General features: G+C 34.4%; 1 long non-coding RNA gene across 1 annotated transcript in view; it reads right to left on the bottom strand.

Moving 5' to 3' along the window:
* Nucleotides 1-21,445, bottom strand: part of LOC118893377 — a 146,735-nt gene that overhangs the window by 26,810 nt on the left and 98,480 nt on the right. Inside the window, exon 3 of the long non-coding RNA XR_005019461.1 lies at nucleotides 3,224-3,409. This is a non-coding gene — a long non-coding RNA (uncharacterized LOC118893377). The remainder of the gene's footprint in view (nucleotides 1-3,223; nucleotides 3,410-21,445) is intronic.

Raw genomic sequence — 21,445 nt, 5'->3', positions numbered from 1 at the left:
TACACATGAAATCATTCATTTGTAAATAGTCACAGTTCTATTTTCCATTTTTTATATATCTTTTTTTTTTTCTTTCCTTCCCTCTCCTTTCCCCCTCCCATGCTTTCATTGCTTTACTGGCTAAAACCTTCAGTCCAGTGTTTAAACTAATTAAAAGGTAAATTAGGAAATATTTGAACCAAATGAAATTTAAAACTTTGATATTTGTGGGGTGCAAGCAAAAGAGTGGTTCATAGAAAATTCACAACTGTAAATGCTAATAACAGACAAGAAGAAAAAGAATTGAAAATCAATCTTTACAGTGTCTACTATAAAAAAGCTAGGAAAAGAAGAGGTTACATACTAAGCAAAAGCATACTAAGGTTACATACTAAAACAGAAGATTAGAACAGGCATCCCTGAAAGAAAAAATAAACCAATAATAAGGAAATTGACAAATCTGAAAGCTGTTACTTTAAACAAATTATTAAATTTGATTTAAAAATAACTAGGTTGTAAGAAAAAGAGTAGACTCTACTATATATCTAACAAGTAGTGGATATTAAAGGAATATTATTAAACAACCTTATTCTACCAAAACTAAAACACTAAGATGAAATTGGCAATATCTTGAAAGACATGAATGATCAAAACTGATTTAAAAAATACAAAACCTGAATCATCCTACTTCTAGCAAAGGGACACAATTTTTCATTGAAAACCTTCCTATAAAGAAAACTTCAAACCTCAGTGGATGCACTGGTAAATTCAATTACAAATATAAGGAATGAATAAGACAAGGAAATATAAGGAATCAACCATTCTTGCATGACTGAAATAAATCCCACTTGATCATGGTGTATGATCTTTTCGATGTGTTGTTGAATTCAGTTTGCTAATATTTGTTAAAAATTTTTGCATCTATGTTCATCAGAGATATTCACCTGTAGTTTTCTTTTTTGTGTTTTGTCTTTGTCTGGCTTTGGTATCACGGTGATGTTGGCCTCATAAAATGAGTTAGCAAGTGTTCTCTTTTCTTCAGTGTTCTGCAACAGTTTGAGAATAATTGGTATTAAATCTTCTTTGAATATTTGGTGGAATTAATCTGTGAAACTGTCTAGCCCTGGACTTTTGTTTTTTGGAAGGTTTTTGATTACTGTTTCAACCTTTGTACTATTGATCACTCTATTCAGATATTCTATTTCTTCCTGATTCAGTCTTGGAAGGTTTGTATGATTCCAAGAATTTATCCATTTCTTCTAGCTTGTCTAATTTATTGGTGTATAGCTGTTCATACTATTCTTTTACAAATCTTTGTATTTATTTCTTTTGTAATTATTTCTTGATTTTAATGATTATTCGGTGATACTTTGATGGGCAATGTTTCCCCCAAATCAAGTTGAAATCCATCAAGGAATTGCAGTTTTCTTTATGTCACTTTGGACATGAATATCTCAGGCCACGATAAAGGAATCGGTAATAATTCAGAATAGTTGACAAAATTATTTATAACAGTGATAAGTGGTGTGGGTATCTGAAAATGGATCTAAATCAGGTAAAGTTAATAGTTTTATTTCCAATTATGACAATCTTGATGACAAAAATATTTTATCAACCTTATGTCCTTTTTATAGCCTTGTGAGAAGTAGCAGCACACTGGCATTTCCAAGGATTCATTATTCATTGGCATAAATTTGCATAGTGAGAGTTTTTGCAGGTGGATATTTACTGCAAAATGTTTTAAAGAAAAATCTCTGCAGAGTCCCACTACCCCCACCTCCACTTATTTCCATTAATGACACTCTGTACCCAGTTTGTGGGCAATGCACCATTCACAAAGTCAGTTTCATGTTCATCAGTAGGTGAATACACATAGACTGATTTTCCTTCTACTTCAGTGCAAAATCAGAGGAGATGCATGTGAGATAAAACATTTCTCTGCTTAGCTAGAATAGCACGTTCATAACTGTATTTCCAAATATTGAGATAAGTAAATTGCAATTGGAATCTCATGGTTTATGCATCTTCTCGTCAACTAAATCCCTCAATTTACCTTTAAGATTTACATTGTTATGTGTAAAAAACATTTTTTTCAGTTCTAATGTTTATCAATTATCTTTAAACAGTGAGAGATAGTAACATAGAATGTCACAGTATCAACAAAGCATAAATCGATCTGTGTAACATAATGTGGAAGGGAGTACTATTTCAAAATCCACTTTGCAGAATTGAAATTAAACATCAATAGCTTGGAGACATTCCTGTCTTATTTTCTAAATTTAATTCATGTTGAACTTTTGTAGTTACTTTGTACAAAGAGTATAAATCTTAATAGTAGTTTTAGTGACCTGTTTAAAGTGAAGAAGCTTTTTTTTTTCCCTAAGAGAACTTTCATGTAAATGTCAGGAGCTAAAATGCATAATTTTTTAATTGTTTGCTAAGATTTAATTAAATATATATTTTGCATTAACATACCGATAAGAAAAATCCATATGATTGAAAATAGCTAGGAACACAAATATTTTACATCTCAAAAAGGAATCACTTTTCCATTTACTAGCATTTAATACATTTTGTTATACGAATAAAGTCACATGTAGAAATTCATAGAAAAAAATAGAAAAAATGTGCTAAAATGTTAGTGATGACCACTTTTTAAGTAAATTTATCTTAAGAACTTAGGATAATATCTGTCAAAAAGTTGAATTTCATGTTTCATTTTGGTGTACTGCTTATTTATATCTTTCCTTGTTCTACAAATATGTTTTAAGGTGCTTTCTATCACAAGGTAATGCTAATAATAGTCAAATAACACAATAATAATGAATTCTTATTGAAAAGTATTAAAACTATATCTTCCAATAACACTTCATATTTGTTTACTATTTCAGTCCCACGATAAACACATGATGTATTTAGTATAATTATTCATTGTCTCCCAAGGACCCATAGCTAGATAGTGGTGAACCGAGCATCAGGCAGCTGAACCTCAAAGCCTCACTTTAAATGGAATATCCACAACTTTGTCATCATGGAAGGCAGAAATGAGATGAGTACATATTAATGTCAACATCTAATACCTAGGTTAGACTCTTAAAAAAGATTTGAGCAGAGGAATCTAAATCACCACTTTAAAACTTTTTTAATAGCAGTTTACTCAGCTTTATACAATGTCATAAAATAATCCTCCTCACTTCCTTATTTCTATGAGTAGAAATTTCCTTAAACTCTCCTGGCTACTTACCTCACTCCATACTCCCATCCAAGAGTGTTGTGTCCTATAGACAGTAGGAGAGCTAATCCAATGACCTGAGTGTTGGGGAGTCAGTCTCCTCCTCCTTTCCTCTCCTCCCTTGTGGCAGTTGTAGTTTTCAACCTGGATAAATGAGTTTGCAGACACAGATGGACTCTTCCAGGTAAAGAAGAGTAACTGGTAAATGGAGAGATAAGGAGTTAGAAAGGCCAATTAGCTCACAGACGAAGTTATGTTTTCTGATATAGCATAGAGAAGAGCATTTTCACATAGAGATCTTGCAGACTTTAGGGGACAGAACGATTTTGCATATTTTACCCTCTTTCCCACTAGGTCTGCAGGAAACCGTTCTAGGCAGGCAGCATCTAGACTGCTTCAGAAGACTCTATTCCTCTTTTATGTTCTGAATTGCGTTCAAGAGTTTACTGTTCAAAGTTCTGTTGATCACGGTATTTTTTTTTCAACGTAAAGTGAATTTTTTGTTTTACTTTGTTTTGTTTTGTTTTACTTCTCTTCCAGCACTTTTGAGTTACTTATCAGAGAATGGATTTTTTTTTTCTTCTCTACATACTTGCTGCTTTAGGCTCTTGCTATAATTCTGTCCTGGTGGTGGTATGACCTTTTCTTTTGTTTTTAGGGCAAGCCAGTTGGTATGATGAATAATTTATTCTGCTTGAATTTTTTCTTTTTTTTTCGCCAGGAGAATCTTGAGAATTTTCCTTCCCAGTTTGAAAATGAACTTATACATAAACATACCCTGCATTATCTTTCCTGTGTAAAAATGTTAGTTACGCTTGGCTGCAACTGTTCAAGGACTTTCAACTTCAGATGATTTCCTCCCAGTACGTTATATCTATAATTCCCTTTCCAGACCTTGGCAGAAATTTACATTTTTTGATAAGCTAATATTGAGCATATTCAGAGCCTGTGTTTCCCAGCTTATTCCCTCTGTCTCTGGAATGAAGTGTTTTATCAAAGTACAATGTGCTCCAAAGAGGCCTTGCTTCAGAGCAGAAACAGTCTCAGGAGGAACAGGATATTTGACAAAATGAAACACACGTGCCATCAGGTATTATGTACGTTCTAGGAAGTTTCAGCTTATCCTAAGTGCTGTGCCCCACCTTAACTTTGCCACTTACCAAACAGAATGGCTGACTTTTATACAAGGATCCACATGTATTAATTCGTCTCCTCAAACTCATACGAAATGCATTCTGTTTAGACTGAAGTTTCTCCTTGCATCACCAGATATTTCAGCTTTAACCCAAAGAATGCACTCACCTGCTCTTTTCTTCCGCCTGCCTCTTTGTCTATGGACTTCTGAGCTCTGGATATCTTGGCCTGTCCTCTAGCTTTTGCTCCATTGACAACATAGACACTGCTTTGATCTGTGCGGTCAATTCTAAGACCATATATATATACATATACACATATATATACATACGTATATCTATACTCTCAAGGAGTGAATAAGATCCACCAGAAAATTTCAGTAAGTTGTCGTCTATGGTGATTATAATACTATCATAATTAGGTTACTTTATTTGGGGAATAAGAAATATCTTTGAAATGAGCTTTGTACTAGTTAGTTCTGTTCCAGTCTAATTCTATGGAGTTGTCAGATCTGGGACAAATGTAATTTACGGGCTGTTCTGTGCATTTTATACCAGCCGCTGGAGGTCATCCTCTAACCGTAACGTCAGTAGTTCTATGTTCTTTTCAAGAGGAAATCCAGAATTTGAGTCCCATTGCTGCAGAAACTGATTTGCAAAAGTATTCTGAGACTGTACAAAAAAAGACAAAAGCAATTCAAAATACAACTCCTACTCTGTGTTTCTATATTTCTTTTTTATTCCCCTCAGAATTGCATTTGAAGAATTTCCTGGCTGGATACCAGTCCTATCCTAAGGCACTTTAAAGTGTTCTTGACAAGGCTGTTCATTCATTATATGAATACAAAAACAGTGAGCAAAAAAAGCCTGAAACTTAGCTCACCAGTAATTGCTTCTTTATTTTCCTGTTTCTTTATTTTCCTTTATTTTATATTTCTTTGCAAGCACAGCCAAATTTAACATCCTGGTTTCTCTTTGGCTGGTTAGAGACTAAACGTGTCCCCTAAACAGCATCTTTCTATCTGGGCAAAGGAAATGTAGATTCTGCTACTTAAATCCTATCCTTTTCTCACCACCAGACATGGACATTTCAATCTTGATGTTTTTGTCATCATGATTTTGACTGTCTGCTTATGAAATCAAATCTTTCCATCATTTTCCATAAAATGGATGAATCTTCATAGAAAATATTTTTCTGGGGCAGACTCTGTTATGCCAGTTTAATTCTTCTATCAATTTTTGTTGCACTGTATTTAAAACATTTCTATTTACTTTTCCTGTTTAATTTATATTTTACATATAATTATTTTTATCAGGATATTGAAAAGTTTATAATTGTTATTTGATTCATCTGTTTTACTCCACATGAAATTTGACAATTATACATAAGTTATAGTGGGTTTGCTATTCTGATGTTATTTCTACTGTTGAACAATAATTAGTATTGAAGCTGCAAATATAATGAGCTTTATTTGGGGTCTTAGGAACTGCGATTCAGGAAACACAGATTCAGGTAAAACCTAGAGTATTCTAGGAAAGGGAAAGAGTCAGGAGCTTATGAAGGCAAAAGCCACAAGGTTGTTAAACTTTTCTTGCAAGAATTATGATTGGCTCTGATGCAAAAAGGAAATATTTGTCCTTAAGGGATAGGCTATAACCAGTTATTTAGGGTAAGGGTCCGATAAGTATCTTGAGTTTCTGGAATACTGTGTGGAATTTCTGAATGGCTGCATTAAGACTATAAGTGATCAAAAGTTTAGATTCTATCAGGCTGAGACCTACGTAAGTCCCACGTTCTCAGCGGATTCCCGGCTCCATTTAAAAGAGCTCTCGGGCTTCCCTGGTGGCGCAGTGGTTGAGAATCTGCCTGCCAATGCAGGGGACACGGGTTCGAGCCCTGGTCTGGGAAGATCCCACATGCCACGGAGCAACTGGGCCCGTGAGCCACAATTACTGAGCCTGCGCGTCTGGAGACTGTGCTCCGCAACAAGAGAGGCCGCGATGGTGAGAGGCCCGCGCACCGCGATGAAGAGTGGTCCCCACTTGCCGCAACTAGAGAAAGACCCTTGCACAGAAACGAAGACCCAACACAGCCATAAATAAATAAATAAATAAATAAAAGAGTGGTCCCCACTTGCCGCAACTAGAGAAAGGCCCTTGCACAGAAACGAAGACCCAACACAGCCATAAATAAATAAATAAATAAATAAATAAAAGACCGTGAATTTAAAAAAAAAAAAAAAAAAAAAAGCTCTCTTAGCAATACCGAAGTCATCTTGATTTTTCTTTCATGCTAGCAAAGCTGCAGGTAAAACCATTGGCAGATTTATATCTTGCCAAAGATATTTTATTCTATCATTAGTTTTGAATAATACGATTTTTTTCAAATGCAACTTAAAATGTTTAAATAATATTTGTTTTTATTCTTTTTGGTGTACCATGTATGTATTTCCAGATAACTGGCACCCCCCGCCCCAGTTTCATTACATTGCTGTATACCAGGTACAATCAGCTGAGTTTTTTAATAAGTATTATTTTTCTCTACTGCTCTGTAGCATTTATATAATTTATTTTTGATATTTTCAAGCTAAGTGGGCTTCCTCAATTAGTTTATTGTGGTGGTGGTTAGTAATTATTAATGTGTGTGTATTTTAGTAATTGATAATGTTGTTTGTGGTAATGTGGTCCAGAAGTAATTTTTGCTATAAAGTATATAAATGAAGCGAGTTAGTTATTATTTCTTAACTATTAACTAAGGAATAGTTTAGCTTTTTCCCACGAGATAATCTATAATTGGTGTTTTCTATTTACTAATTTCAATGCCCATTTAAGTCTTCAGTATAATTGTGATTATTTGCATATTTTAGTTTAATGGTCCATATAATTAGCAGAAGAAAGATAAAGTTGTTAGGGTCAGACAACGATGCCTAAATGTCCTTTAGGTCAAAATAAAGAGGTTAAGATATTATTTGTAATCTAAAGTTATGAAAACCAGAGGACTTTTTTTAAACTAACAATGGAGGTTATTATTCGTTTTAGTAAGGATATTTAAAGCAAATGTATGTCTTCAAAAACATTTTGTATATATTTTTTGAATTTGCTAGAGATGCTATCTTTAAGCCTCTTAAACCTACATGAAAAAACTACTCACTGATTTTTATTCAACATTTTTTCAAGACAACTATGAATTAACAGGGCCTAAACATTTTTAGGACATGCTTAGAAAATACTATTTTTTAAGCCAAGAAGCTCAGAGAATTGGCCATCTGATAATTTTCCCTTCTTCTAGGAAAAATGGCATGAAACTTGGCATCTTTCTTAACACAAGATACTGAAAAGATTTCTAGATATTTAAATCACGGAAATATTTTGTACACTTTTCAATAAAGTAAAATAAATAAAAATCTGTACTGCTTAGTAATGTTCTTTATCCTAATAAAAAATAATCATACTTGCTATTTTTTTTATTCCTTCTCCCCCCAGCTTTATTGACATATAATTGGCATATACATTACGTAAGTTTAAGGTGTACAACGTGTTGATTTGACAGTCTTACATATGGCAAAATGATCACCATCATAATGTTAGCTAACACCTATATCAGGTCACATAATTACCATTTTTTTTGTATGTGTGGTGAGGACATTTAACATCTACTCTCTTAGCAATGCCAAGTATACAATACAGTACGATTAACTATAATCACCATGCTGTACTTTAGATCCCCAAAACTTATTAATCTTTTTTGCTATTTTCATATTTCTAGTTTTTTAATAGGAAAAAAACATTTCTCAGTGACTTGAACAAAGAAAATATCATGTTGCAATTATATACCATCACTGTGCATAATTTCTGCCTGAGTGGAAGTGGTTAAAAATAGAACACCTCTTTATTTTGAATCTGTCATCATTTTCAGTTTCCCTGGTTGCAGGGTATCTTTTACTTGGGTACCTTTATTCAGATCTAAAGGTATACAGTGTTCCTTGTATCTGCTACTCCTCTGTTTTTTACAGTTGTCTTCCTAACAGCTAATCCCTCATTACTCCAACCCCCTATTGTAGTTCAACGTTTTAATATAAAACTCCCCCTGTGCAAATTATCCTGTGGTTTTACTCTCCTGATTGGACCCTTATTGATAGAGTAGAATATCATGATTTATTAAAAGTGAGAACTAGAATTAGTGACAACACTGGCAGGTAGTATTTGATACTAAGTAGTCTCCAGCTATGGCTGCTAACGATTCCTCCCAATGTGTACGTGCATGCCAGTCTTCACATAAGAGACGAGTCTATTCATATTCCCCTTGACTTTGGACCAGCCCGAGTGTCTTGCTTTGACAGATGAAATGGGGCAGAAGAGATATGCTGTTGTGGAATCCAGTAGCCGTACTGCACGGAAGCCAGGAGGGTACATTGAGAATGAAGTACCATATCGCAAACCATCTTTCAGCTGAACGCAGCCTTGTAAGAGACTCCAAGTGAGACCAGAAGAACTGCACAGCCGAGCAGGAGAAAACTCACAGAATCATGAGAAATAATGTTATTATTTTTTTTGGAAATAAAGTCATGTCATTGAAGACATAATTAGTTAAATTAAGATGAGATTATACTACTGTAGGGTGGGCCCCTAGTCCTTTAAGACTGATGCCCTTATAATATGGCCATATGAAGACAGAAACACAGGAAGAATGTCATGTGAGGACTGTGGATTAGAGCAGTGGATCTACAAACCAGGTAACTCCAGGGGTTGCTGGCAAAGCACCATAAGCCAGGAAGGATTCCTTTATAGGTTTCAGAAGGAGCATGTCCCTGTAGACCCCATGATTTTGGACTTCTAATATCCAAAACTGTGAGACAACACATTTTTGTTGTTTAAAGCCAGCGAGTTTGTGGTACTTGTTAAGGCAGCCCTAGGAAACTAATACAAAGGTCACTCCCTGCCTGTCAACAATGACAACAGCAACAGCAACAGCACACATACACAACCTACATAACAAGGACTGCAGCAACAACAAAAACAACAAAACTGGGCTTCCCTGGTGGCGCAGTGGTTGGGAGTCTGCCTGCCAATGCAGGGGACACGGGTTCGAGCCCTGGTCTGGGAGGATCCCACATGCCGCGGAGCAACTAGGCCCGTGAGCCACAACTACTCAGCCTGCGCGTCTGGAGCCTGTGCTCCGCAGCAAGAGAGGCCGCGATAGCGAGAGGCCCGCGCACCGCGACGAAGAGTGGCCCCCACTTGCCGCAACTAGAGAAAGCCCTCGCACAGAAACGAAGACCCAACGCAGCCAAAAATAAATAAATAAATAAATAAATTTTTTTTAAAAACAAAACTGGAATTGCCTCAAAGCTCCTCGTTGGATTTACCCCTATGTCTACTCTTTCAGATCAATGACATAAAATCTCTCAGTAGAGACCATAAATTCTTTGTTTCTGACAGACACTGGCATTCAAAAACTAGGGAGCTTTGGAAACAGAGATTATATTTATGGTTGGGGATACTGAAGAGAGAATTTTTGGTAGCAGAATTTTACTAAGTTTCTAAGTTGGGACATGGAGAACCAAGGTGAGTTTCTGTATAGGTTTTCCCCATTCTTCAAACTGATAGTAGGATTGGTTTATTGTGATTCTAGGGAAAAAATAAGTGTTCTCACTTGAAAGAATGAAGAAAAACAGTGCAGCAACCTTTTCATTGCAAGTGCAAAATGGCAGTCCCCAAAGACTTCCTGCCACAAGAAAGTGATAAATATGAAGTCGTGGTTGCCATATTTTTGAGGGGATAAGTAAAGTTTTAATTCTGATGTGGAAATCAGAAAAGTAGGTTATGCCCAAAGGCAACACTCTTCTAATTATGATCTCAATTTAGCTATACAGAAATCAGAAACATTTCGGTCATTATTTATAGAATATTATTGGAACTATATATAGATTAAAACAGGGTGGCCGCAGTTAGAACTGTGACTGACCATATTTTTACATTGAAAGATGATTCTTAATCACTCCTGATTCATATGCAGTCATTGATTTGGCTTATGTGATGTTAGGAGTCACTGTTAGTTCTGGATAGCAAGAGTAATTTGCTTCTTTTCTTGCAGGGCCAGCAGTTTGATTTACTGTTTCTCCAGCCACCTGGGTATTTAAATTATCTGCCATGATATCATAATTCAGTAAGGTAGGCTTTAAACAAGTGGCCTAAATCTAATTCAAATGCTAAATTTACTCATTATACTGATGCCATTTTAGCTAAAAGTAATTGTGAAATAATTGTGTTTGAAGCTCTGTCTTTCTTCATTGATTTTATTGCAGAAAAGGATAGGATATTATGTAGAAAGTAAGTTAGAGGTCATTCCAGACAATATAGCTCCAGTAATATGGGGCAAACATGCTCAAGACCAAATAAAGACTTTTATTCTTTAGTCCCCTAAACATCAAAATAATACTTAGAAAGCAGTTTGCTTATTTTATTTCTGGAAATGGCGTATCTCACATCTACTATGATTGTTCCCTTTCATCATATCATCATATTAAGAAAATGTGTCAGAAGGAATATAAATCCTGAACAATGTGGTATCTTAAAGCCTAACCATGCCTCCCATCTTCTGGTCTCATTTACTCACTCATTCAACAAGTATAAAGCACTCACTATACCCCAAGCACTTTTCTAGAAACTAAGACCACAATTATGAACAATTAATATCCTCAAAGAGATTATATTCTAATTGAAGACAGACAACACATTTTTTAAAAGTATAAAAGCATCATATATCAGACCTTAATAAATACTACAGAGAAAAATTAAGCAGGGTAATGAATTAGAAAATAATAGGAAAGAGACTTTTTTTTTAATATGGGGTGATCAGGAATGACTACACTGACAAGATAATACTTCAGCAGAGTATTGCAGTGGTCAGAGTGGTCAGATTGAAGAGCATGGGGTGACCAGAAAATGAGAACTCCAATGTTAATGGAGTTCAATGGTACAACATTGGCAGAAGTCTTAAGTTGCTGCCTCTTGATATTCTAAAATCTTTGTAGTCACTCCTTAAAAATATTCTCAAGCTTATGGACTGCTTTACTAATATTGCTTCTCAGATCATGGGAGATAATGAATCAGCCTTGGTAGAATTAAAAATAGGTTTTATAACACGTATATACATTCCAAAGTGCTTCTTAATAATATTTATTGATACATATTTCTAGACTGTGGCAAATGAATTATCTAATTGTTCAGGCCAGTGGCCTTTCAATAATTGGAATGACAGACCCAAATCTCTGTGAACAGCCCTTTCCAGGCTCACATAGTTGAGATTATGACAAAGTTGAAATCTTTGGTTCTTCTGTAGATTCTCATGTAACTTCTGGTAAAACTTCATAATAAATCAATATTTGTTGATACCCTGACAAGGTTGAAAGCATTTTATGAGTAGCCGAAACCCCAGATACAGTCCAATGTGTGTATCAATGGACTGTGTTTGGAGGAAGAACTGTTGTCCAGTATCTTTAAAATTTAATTTAGAAATTTCTGCATTGAACAATAACTCTAGTCCTAAGGGACCATGGAAGATGGCAACAGAGTTGCAATTTTCTTGTTCTGGTCCATAGTTGGTTGAGTCGCCTGGCACCCACACCTTCATAAGGGCCTACATTTTTAGGAAAATAATTAATATTACATAAATATTTGGAAGCATCAATTTGGTTTTTCTACTTCTGATTTACATCATGTGTTTCAAATAGGTTGATGTCATGTCTTAAGATTTATTTTTTTTTCAATTAATTTTCATGGAAGTATAGTTGATTTATAATTTTATGTTAGTTTCTCCTGTACAGCAAGTTGAATCAGTTATATATATACATATATCCACTCCTTTTTAGATTCTTTTCCCATATAGGTCATTACAGAGTGTTGAGTAGAGTTCCCTGTGCTGTACAGTTGGTTCTTATTAGTTATCCATTTTATATATAGTAGTGGTCATATGTCAATCCCAATCTACCAATTTATCACTCCCCCCCTTTCCCCCTTGGTACCCATAAGTTTGTTTTCTACACCTGTGACTATTTCTGTTTTGTAAATAGTATCTTTTGTACCATTTTTTTTAGATTCCACATATAAGCAATATCGTATGATATTTGCCTTTCTCTTTCTGACATATATAAAATGGAATATTACTGAGCCATAAAAAAGAACAAAATAATGCCATTTCCAGTGACATGGATAGACCTAGAGATTGTCATACAGAGTGAAGTACATCTTAAGATTTAAATCATAAGTTATGAATTTGCCTAACCCAAACAACCCTCACCACTAGCATGTTGGAGACAACCAGAAAAATATATTATTTTATGGGAAAATGGAAAAATTTACTGTTCACCTGGTAACACTGAATTCAACCATGTGTGATAGAGATTATATGCATATTGGTTCCTATAAAGGGATGGAATTTATGTAACGACAGCCATGGATCTGTTTTGTCTACACTTTATCTTAATCTAGATCAAACTAAATCCTCACTGAAAATGTTCATCTGTAACTGGGTAATCATGAGCTCAGCAAAAACTCAATGGATCTCTCACTATTTCACTAAAAATAAGAAAAATAGTCTCAGTTTTGGAGGATGATTGGAAATATCATCCACAGTTTTCAATGAAAACGTATATAACAAAGACGATATAGAGTTGAAATAAGCTCAGCATCCATCTCTTTCTAAAATACAGAAGTAACTGGGGGAGATGATGTTCTAGGAAACTTTGACACTCTCACTTTAGCTTGAGGAGATTTGAGTTTTCGAATGTAAAATTCTTCCTTCTTCAATAAAGGTTAGGATTGATGTACTTTAACTTGTGATGGCATTTTAAGGCCCGTTAGTTAAATGGGCATCTACATATTCTTTTCCATGTCCATTACTTAAGTTATTTAAGGTACAGTGAAAATATAACAAGATTATTCTGTTAAATAAAATGTTATACAACTATCTTTACATAGATTGGGTTAAGAAAAATTAAAATGGCGAGGATTTAGCTGACACCTGTGCCTTTTTGCACACCAAGACAGGTGACTGGAAAAAAGGAAATTGTGAAGTTTCTTCTGTGGAAGGAACCCTTTGTAAAGCAGCTATCCCATACGAAAAGAAATGTTTATCAGATAACCATATTTTAATATCAGCTTTGGTGACTGCTAGCACAGTAATTTTAACAGTTTTGGGAGCAGTCATTTGGTTCCTGTGCAAAAGAAATTTGGATACTGGTTTCACCATAGTTTTTTCAACTGCACCCCAATCACCTTATAACGATGACTGTGTTTTGGTAGTTGCAGAGGAAAACGCATATGCTGTTCAATTTGACTAAGATACTGGCAATCTCAGATTAAAACATCAAATACCTTGACAGTGACTCCTATACAAGATTTCAATATAAAACCTAACAGTGAAAAAAATAAAACTTCTAAATAAATTAAAAGAACACCTAGATCATCTGTCGACAGAGATGTATCATGTTACAAGCATAGGCTGGTTGTATAAGGTGATATAAGAAGGCAGCTTCAGTCATCTAAACTTCCTTAGTCCTGGCAGCCTCTGTTCCACTGATAAATAGATGTTATTAACAGAGATTCTGTGGCGATGTTAGGAAACTGAAAAATAATAATTTAAAAACTAATAATCAGATATTTAGAACTCGAATAGGAAGCATTACTTAATAGATATTATACTCATTTGGGTTTAATTTTTAGCTATTTTGTACGATAAATTTCATTTTAATCTGGTCATGGCACCCTTGAATTTGCTTCTAGGTTATGGTTTTATTCCCTTTATAATATTCATGTATTAACCACATCAAACAATCACACCGAGGTATTTATTCCTCAGTTTTTACCAGATGGTGTATGTGTGTTTCACACTCTAGAAATCTTGATTAAATACAGTTTAGAAGACATCTAGTGTTGGCACCATTTATGATGTAGCTTTAAGCTACAAGAGGAAAAGATAGAGTGAGAAATAGGCACAAAGATCTGAACTTTTTATTGAGAAAATATTGCTAAGAAGAAAACAAACAAAGAAAAGAGGGATAAGATATTTCACATACCATTTCAATATTAGGAATAGAAGTTTAAAGAGAGAATAAATGAGATGTTGGAATTATACCCATTTTAGTAAACATAGTGATCATAATACTCCAAAAAGCAAAACAAGTGCATGAGAATGCAGTGGACTTCCTGGTTGGAAGGCTGCGGGTAGTACTGGAATCAGCTTACATTATAATAAGAGGGAGGCTTTGATGGGAATCTGCTAGTGAAAAACATGTGATGACTAAACTGCTTACAAGTTAGAAGTAAACATTATTATTGCAATGGTTTTGTCTACGTATAATTGCATTTTTAGTAGCTAGAATAAGAGAAGAGACTTGAACAAACAAGTTCTCTCTGGGTTCAATCTCTCACTCCCTTCATGAGAGAAGAAATGAGATGGACTAGAGCATTACAATTTTTTTCCAATTTCCAAACATAGTAACTCATTGGAAGCTATCAGGAGGATTATCGTCTGACAAGGGACTTGAGTTTTTTTGTGTGCTTGTGTGTGGGTGTGTGGGTGTGGGTGTGATCTTATATATGTGAGGACTATGGACAACATCAAATACAGACGTGGATCTCAAAGGGCTTGGCTGACATTTAGCGGTTATGCTTATCAGGGGGAAATGGCTAAGGAGTATCCAAAGGGTTTATCCTTCAAACCTGGGGAAAAATGATGAATATACACCCAGTTCATTTATTGGGTATTGGAGAACTTGTCCTCTTTAACCAATTTTAAGGATGGGCAAGTAAAAAGCATTCAGTTCAAAAACGCATCCCCAGTCAACTCTTTCTTTCCGCAGTGCATTGCTTTGTTTTATTTTCCCATGACTTCACTCTAATTTCAGGGAAACCTTAAACTTTCTCTCTAATCTGATCATTGTCCTAAAGTCCAATAATATCTTTCTAGTTGCTCATTTAAAAAGCAGGGTGAATTTTTCTGCCTTGAGTCCTAATTCCATATATCTAAAAATGACAAATTAAAATAAGTTTTCAAATTTACCTCAGAATGTTTCACTGGATTCAATATTTGCATTCTCTTTGTGGAAAAAAAATCATTTTGTAGTAAATTGTTTTCTTTAGTGTTTAAACCATATTTGTAAGGACTGTAATAACATTATAAAGCATTTAGCTTTCATTTATTGGGATAATTAACATGTCATAATAATTATTTTCAGATGCTGTTTGTAGGAAACATGCTTACAGAGAACAGCCTTAATTTCTCTTATTCAGATATTTTAATAAAGAAACGGATTTTTAAGTCACAGCTACAATTTTCAACTTCAGTTCTGAAAAGCAGTTTTTGTAATATATTTTTCCGAGCTATATATCTGATACATAATCTCAATTTTAATTTTCATTTGGTCTATTTACTAAGTATAAAAAGATTGATTTTACTCATCTAAGAAATTCAAAGTAAATTAAATAGTATGAAATAAATGTTAAATTAAAAAGTTTAAATTTTCTTACATATTATAACATTGCAGAATTAGGAAACCATAAAGTAGTATTTTGTAATATGCTAATATTAAGTTGTGTTCTAAAATATCATATTTTATGTAAAACTGGTGACAGAATATTTTTTAAATTCCTAAGAAATTATATTAACATATAATCAAAAAATCATTGAATTTTGCTGTAAGTGAAACTATGATATTGGATGATTTTGAAATTTGCATATTAGAAAAAATGTCTCTATCCTAGTGCAAGTGTGAGTGAGTTTCTAGGAGGAGAGTAGAGGATTATAATTTTTGAGTCTAGATACAATATAAGCCTGAATAAAGACACTGCAGCGACAGTGGATTTAGAATACAATGGCTTAGTATATAATACATTAAGATTGTAGGACCTTTAATATGACAGTGATGACTGGATATAGGTTTAGGGAGAAATTTTCTAGAATAACTCTCACTTTTTGGGTAAAACTGGACTTATTACATTGTCATTAGCCCAAATACCCTCAACTAGGAATGTTTAAAGAGAAACCAATATTACTGTAGCAGGGAGGAAGGAAGATAGAGAAATCATTATGACTTTGGCTTTGAACTTGTTGAATGAGAGATTCTATGTGATCAGGTTGTAGTTGACAAATGTGTGGCAGAAATCAGGCCTGGAGATAGAGTTGGGAGTTATGGCGGTAATTATTGTTGTCTGAGTGCCCTGCTGTGGTAATAATTTTATTCACAGTATTTCTTTTAATCTTCCAAACACTCTCATATGTTGAATTCTAATATCCCATTTTAGGAATGAACTCTCAGAGGGACATGGGTATAAAGATTGTTTCTCAAAATTTCCTCCAGAGTTACAAAGTGAAGTAGTAAATGTCAGAACTTCAACTCAAGTCCAGATCTGTCTTATGCAAATCCCATGTTAGTGCCCTCTGAGATAGACAGTTCATATCCAGTATCTGGGAGAAATGGAGCGGCCAAAACAGAGCTCTAGGAAACATCCACATGAAAATTGCAGAAAAGAAAACCTGCAAAGAAAACAGAACTTTAAGAGGAAAACCAAGAAAGAGAGGAGTCAAGAGAGAAGAGTGGAGTGGCTAATGTGTACTATTTGTCAGTGAGATTGATTTTGAAGAAGAAGAAGAAAAAAGGAATGTACTGTGGAAGATGAAAACAATGACCAGCCATGGCATGTCACAAGTTTGCAAAGTAGAGTCGTCAAGTTATGTGGTAGGGAGAGACAGAAGATTGTCGAAAATGTTTTACCTTTTCAGGAAGTTTGCATGTGTCCTCCCGGGAAAGCTGGGTTTCATCCAAGTCAGAACAGCAAGCGCTCCGTGAGACTGCCTTCAAATTTAGGGACCTGATAAGTGAGCTTCCTAGTAGTGATGGACTTATATTTAATTAAAATGAATTAATTCTGATTTTTAATAAAGTAGGACAGTAATAAACATTAGTGAAAATAACTTTATCCTAAATGTGCTAATGTTTATTCAGAAGGTTATAACTATGATGGTCAAAAGGCTTAGGAATATAATTATGTCTGTGATGAGCACCATATTAGAGATTGATTAAAGATAAATCTAAGGTAAATGGAATAATATTTACCATTATTGGAGAGAGCCTATCATTTATAATGGTGACTTTATGATATCCAATTTGAACAACTGCACAAGTTGATAACATTTTTCCCATTTTAACATTAGCAAATAATCTCATAGATGCTAAATAACTGGGTGTACAGATTCATTCAGCTAGGAAATTGTAGAATTTTCCAATTCTATAATTGCAATTCCCAATTCTGGAGTTCGAATTTGGTTCTCCTTGGCTTGAAAGCCCATTTTTTCTAATATAACACAGGAAAAAATATCCTGATTCCTACGGAAATTTTAATTCTTTTTCACAAGTGCAACTCAGGTGTAACATAAAAGAAACTTATCTCCTGATTAAAATAGTTCAGTATTACTTTCATAAAAAGTTTTTAATGGAGAATGATACAGAACGTTCAACAAATTGAAATTTTAGAAATATACTGTTATAAGCCAGTGAGTCTTTGATGCATTAAGAACTCAGAGAACAATGCTATATTTCTATTGTTACTATATATCTTTATTTTACCTCTTATTCTGTAAGGGCAAATATCAAGCTTTTTGTAATAACTCCTACTATAATATTTATTGACCATTTAATTTCCCTATATGTTTAATTATATTTATAATTTCTTTGACTATTCAACTGTTTGTCATTAACTATGAATTCCACAAGTCCCTGTAACTCGGAATAATAAAGTAATATTCAAAGTTTTCTCAGTTTATATAATCATTTGGATATATGATTCTTGTAATCAATTTAAAAGTTCAGATCAATAAATCTGGATCTTTATTTTTCAACCCATAATGTGAATTCTCTCATCCAAAACTCCACCTTCTATATCACTGTGGTAGGTAGAATAATGTTCCCTGAAAAATGTCCCATGTCCTAATGTCTTGAACCTGTGACTTTAAATTTGCTTGACAAAAAGGGCTTTGCAGATGTGATTAAGGTTATGAACTTTGAGATGGGAGATTATTCTGGATTATTTAAGTAGTGTTTCCCAGCTCTATTCTGAGAAGACAAGGAAAGCATGATCAGAGAGATACTGCATTGTTGGCTTTTAAGAAGGAGGGAGCAGTCCATGAGTCAAGGAATTAAAACCACTTCTAGAAATTAGAAAAGTCAAGGAAAAAGATACTTCATAAAGGAATGCGGCCTTGCCCACACTTTTATTTTAACCAGTGAGAACTATTCAGACTCTGACTGCAAGAATTATAAGATAATAAATTTATGTTGTTTTAAGCCACTGGGTTTGTGGTAATGTAGCAATAAAATAAATAATACAGCCACTGAAAAGCCTAGTACTATCATTTTTTAGCTCTTGAAAACCCTAGAATATGCCTCTTCTCCTATCAAGAATCACCTTGAATTTAGAAAAAAGTGTGTGTGGCTATTGTGTTCCATAGCCTGCCTCGCACGTGATTCTCCATACTAGTCCATGGGCCTCGGCTGCTCTGTTGTTGCCGGTCTCCTGGGGCTCAAGACTTCATTTCTCTCTCCAGATAATCTCACTGCCCCGTGCAGGCACCGGAGGAGGCATATGTTGTGATGACCGTATTTACCTTTACTCTCCTGTCACTTCTAAGTTCCCATTATACTGCAGAAGGCTGTGTATTGGTGACTTTTGCTTAAGATTCTGTAGAACGTATCAAGAAAGCAATGCCATGTAGAGCAGGGACACCTTAAGAGACAGTATTAGATAGTCTCATAGCTTGCATTATGGTGTGTTTTATGAGCCTTTTTAATAAGTATTAGCTATTACCATGCCTGAAAACCCTTCAGCCGTGCTACAACTTGAAATGTGTACTAGAAAAAAAAAAAAGAAATGTGTACTAGATAAATGTTTTGTCTTTATCCTCAGATACCAAACTCTACCCTCAACTTCTCTTGTCTCTAATCATTCAGCTGAAAGCCATTTAGTTCTTATTGCAACCTCAACTTAAATTTTGCACAAACCAATGAAAGAGACATTCTAAATCAAAGGATTAGTATTCTGTTCTATAAACTTAACAATTAAATAAACTGTAAAAGTTTTATAATTGTATTTTTTAAATAAATTCTGTATGTATCAAATTTCTAAGCAATACATATCCAAGTACCATGTGGTCCTGTAAGTCAAAGTTTATATTATATGATATTATATTATATTATATGATATTATATTATATTATATCATATTGTATTAGTAAAAGATTATATTATATATCTATATGCTTTTCAGTTTCAGAGAATATTCCCAAGTTTTGGGTTCTATTTTTTTCTCCTAATTACAAACATAACGATAGAACCTACAGGGGAGTTTTTAAAATGAAATAGGTAAATGCATAGTGTTCAATAGTATTCACATTTCTTTCCCTTTCCTCATTGCATTTCTTTCACATCTTTCCTCCTTTTACTCCTTTGATCTCAAGAATATACACTTTGCTGATCTTTGCTCCTACATTTTAGTCATGGTCAGGTATGTGATGACTAATAAGCAATGACAGAATTTCACATTTTCATGATTTGCATTCTGGATTGTTTCAATGGATGAAGGTGGGGGAACATTTCTTAAAGAAGATTTCATTGCTTCCAGTGCCAAGAACATGGAAAGATAAGAAACTAATAGTATATCTACTTTGTTACTTGAAATTTTTCAGGGGTACAAAGAGAGCCAAAAATAGAAATTACTGTAATTATAGTTCAAAGAAGGTGATATCTCACCTTATCGGGAGGGAATCAGAAAGATTGTTTGAAGGAAAGCAAGGCACATCCATAGATAAGATTCAATAGTTAGAAATAAGCGAAAGAGCAGATATAGAAAAACAATGTTAGCAATGAAAATAAGAGATTCAAAAACAAGCAACCTGTATACGATACAAGGTAGTATCCAAATTCATATGAAAGTTAAAGATTGATAAATCCTTGACAAGTCCCTTTTTCATGACCCTTGTAGCTAACCCAAACCTTTGGCATGAGTCTCCCTTCCTCCTGAGCTTTCTTTTCATTCTCAACAAAAGCCCTTCTTCACAATTCATGGAGAAAATTATGACCATCAGGAAATATTTCCTTCAGCCTTCTAGTTCTCTACTTACACAGTTATAGGTAATCCTATCCCATTGTAAATACTCTGGCAAATATTACTTTCTAATTGCCAAATCCAGTATATACAAATCTTCTTTTGTTTACCATATGTCTCTGTTTTTTACAACTTGACTCTTTCTTTCTGGAAGCTTTCTGCTCTCTTGAATTCTTTGCCCTCACACTCTGTTTTTCTTCTAAGTTTTTAACAATTTTTTTTTCAGTTTTCTTTCCTACATCTGCTTGTACAAGTGAGAATTCACCAGAACTCTAATTTTGAGGTCCACCTCTTCTTTCTTTTTTTTAATTTATTTTTTATACAGCAGGTTCTTATTAGTTATCTATTTTATACATATTAGTGTATATGTGTCAATCCCAATGCCCCAATTCATCCCACCACCACCACCCCCACTTTCCCCCTTTCTGTCCCTATGTTTGTTCTCTATTTCTGCCCTGCAAACCAGTTCATCTGTACCATTTTTCTAGGTTCCACATATATGCGTTAATATACGATATTTGTTTTTCTCTTTCTGACTTCCTTCACTCTGTATGACAGTCTCTAGATCCATCCACGTCTCTACAAATGACCCAATTTCGACCCTTTTTATGGCTGAGTAATATTCCATTGTATATATGTACCACATCTTCTTTATCCATTCGTCTGTTGATGGGCATTTAGGTTGCTTTCATGACCTGGCTATTGTAAATAGTGCTGCAATGAACATTGGAGTGCATGTGTCTTTTTGCATTATGGTTTTCTCTGGGTATATGCCCAGGAGGTCCATCTCTTCTTGCACTAAATATTCCTCCCTGAATTGTTGTCCAAAACTGATGACACCAACTGACACTAAAATTCAATCATGTCCAAATTTAAACCTCACCACACATAGTTCTTTGGAGCTCTAGATCTACACATAGAATATCCAACCTGAATCTCTCTC

The sequence above is a fragment of the Balaenoptera musculus genome, chromosome 3 (genome assembly GCF_009873245.2).
Source record: "Balaenoptera musculus isolate JJ_BM4_2016_0621 chromosome 3, mBalMus1.pri.v3, whole genome shotgun sequence".
In the NCBI taxonomy this organism is placed as follows: Eukaryota; Metazoa; Chordata; class Mammalia; order Artiodactyla; family Balaenopteridae; genus Balaenoptera; species Balaenoptera musculus.
The sequence above is the reverse complement of the archived record's forward strand: the minus strand, read 5'-3'. Positions and strand labels throughout refer to the sequence as shown.